The sequence below is a fragment of the Cynara cardunculus genome, unplaced genomic scaffold, assembly GCF_001531365.2.
Source record: "Cynara cardunculus var. scolymus isolate 2C unplaced genomic scaffold, CcrdV1 Un_Scaffold_3822, whole genome shotgun sequence".
In the NCBI taxonomy this organism is placed as follows: domain Eukaryota; kingdom Viridiplantae; phylum Streptophyta; class Magnoliopsida; order Asterales; family Asteraceae; genus Cynara; species Cynara cardunculus.
The window spans coordinates 23,472-26,289 of record NW_020201631.1 but is presented as its reverse complement, the minus strand read 5'-3'; positions in this window follow the sequence as shown (position 1 = coordinate 26,289).

Genomic DNA, 2,818 nt, shown 5'->3' with positions numbered 1-2,818 from the left:
CTTGTGTTTTCATGTTATAAAATGATCAAAATGCTCGAAATTGTATTGTGAATCTTTGTTATTCACAAACTTTTCTGATTTGATCAATCTCTATCAAGATTTAATCGGATTTTTGTGTTTTTAAATTTTTTTTCGTGTTCTTGATTTTTTTTGTAATCAGTGTTTTTGATCCAATTTTTGTTAAAAAATTTTTGTTTTTGTGTTTTTAATAGTTTTTGATTTGGTTTATTTTGAGTTTGGTTTTGATTTTGTTAAACCGTCCACTTCTTCATGAGGCCCAACCGATTTAAGGCCCAACAGGCTACACCGATCAATTGTTTGTTCATCAGATTCTTGAGCGGATAAGAAGAACACYGCATAAGCTTTAAYAGGATTGTTCATCGTGAAGACTAAGGTTAAACCGCACAATCCTTAATCGGATTTCTCAAGCGGTGTTCATCTTCACCGCACATCACTTRAGCGGAGATGAGCGGAGAACGTGCGGAGAGGTAAACCTATCAACCTTGACTGGATAGTGTTCGGATTCGTCTAAACAGGTAAGTCTTCTATCTCAGATTGTCCGGTATTCGTGTAAACCTATCAACCCTTGAGCGGACTTGACCGGCTTCGGTTTTAGTCTTGAGAGGACTTGATCGGTTTTTACTCTTGATCGGCTTAGGACTTAGAAATTTTTAATCAAAGTGTTATGTCCGGTGTATTAAACCGCTTGTCTGTGTTTCAAGGTAAAGTTTTCCTCTATCCGGATTTCTAAACCGTTCAATTTCATTTATCCAATTTTAAATMTGTGTTCTGTCCGGTTTAGGATTTCTAAATCAAAGTGGTTGTTCATTGTTTCTTAATTCAATTTGGTTCAATATCGTGACAAGATTTGATTCCATTTTGACTGTTTTCATTGAGATTCTTAATTGGGATTCTATTTTGTGTTGTGTCTGTGTTTCATATGATGCCCGGTGTGTATTCATGTATTGACAGGTTTACACCTAGTGTTGTCCGGTTTACAATTGTGTTGACAGGTTAAGGTGTATATGCTGTCCGGTTTAGACTTATGCTTTCAGGTTAAAGATACATGTTGTCTGGTGTTAGTTAGTGAGGAAGCAGGTTTAGAGACTTATGCTTTGATAAGATTTCATCTCTTTGTTGCTTGTATTAGTTAGTGAGGAAGCAGCATACGTAATACAGAGACCAAGATGATGATGAACAACAGACTGCAGGTTTAAGAAGCAGCAAGATGGCATGAATGGTACATCGTACAGGTAAAATCTGTGTGGAAATTTCTTGCCATTTGAAGCTATCTGGACTAGTCTACATTGTTTTTAACAGGTTAGTGCTGCTATCTGTGCAATTTTATAGTATTTTGAGATAGGTGCTTCCATATTGGCTGTATTTGATTTGCTGTTTGATTTACTTTTTTTTTTATTGAGTTTGAGCACTGCAGCAGAATGTTGTTGTCATAGCAGTAGGTTGAATAGATTTGAGCAGAATAGGTTATGAGTTTTGTACACAGGGTATGAGTTTTGACAGTAAATGTGTCAAGATGTGCTTGATTTAAATACACAGCCTGGCCAATGTTCAATACACAGCATTATACAACATACTCGATTTTCTTAAAATACACAGCTTGTAGGTTTTTGACAGGTTTCTGTGTCAACAGTAGTAGCAGACTTAAGTGTGATTTTATCACAGTTTTATCAGCTTAACCACAGTTTTATCAGCTTCATTTTAAACTGTGCTGTGTTTGTGATAAGCAACAGGTTTGATAAGCAACAGGATTTATGAAACAGATTTAGAAGCAGCTCCACAGTCTTACAAGCAGCAGACAACAACAAGGAAATCTGCAACAGCAGCAGTAAACTTTGAAACAGCAGGTTTGTTGATTTTTAAGGTCTTAACAGCAAGTTGATAGTCAAGATTGACTACATTGCAGCTCACAGCAACGACACAGTTCTATAAAAGCAGTTTTTGTAAACAGCAACAAGTTTTTGTAAGCAACTCAGATTTCAAACAGCTGGCTTGCAATCACAGCAACTCAGGTTTCTGTTCTGTTTTGATTTTTGTTCTGTGATGGTTAGTTGACTGCGTGCATACACAAGTTAGTTGCTTATAGTTCTTGTTTAGCTGTTCAAGTCTGCTTTTAACAGTAACAGTAACAGTTTGATTTTGAGTTTGAGATTCAAGCTGCAACAGTAACAGGTTTGCTGTCATAATGTCAACTTTCACTTGGTTGTTTAAGTAATAGCAACAGCAGTCTTGCTGTTTTTAAAACTGATTTAGACAGCAACAAAACTAGACAGCTTGCAGATTGAGTGTGTTGTGTTGGTTTGCGTTTATAGGTCTTGACAACAGGTGCGGATTGAAGTGTTGAATGAGCTAAACAGAAGCAAGTCTTGAAAGCAGTCTTGACAGCAGCTCAAGTTCTCATAACARCATCAAAGGTTCTGAGTTTTGTAAAGCGGCAGTCCAAGTGATAACAAGCTACCAGAACAAGTCACCGCAGCTCGTGTGAAGCAACTGATAAGCGGAGCATACACGTGGATTTTTAGATACACTTCAGAGAGCAGATAGATCATTTTTTTAAAGTGTAATATCTGTATTGTAAAGCGTTGCTATTGGTTGGTTTGGACTAGATTCAGTGTTTTTGGTCTTGGATTAGTTTGTTTTGGACTTGGACATTATTTTCTTCGGCTTAATTTTGTTGTGTTTTTAATTCTTAGTTTGTTTGTGTTTAGATTTTCTTTTTGGATCATTGTATTTTTTGTGTGTATTTTCAGTGTTTTTGTTTTTCTGTTCTTTTTTAGCTTAACTGTTCATATTTCTTTTA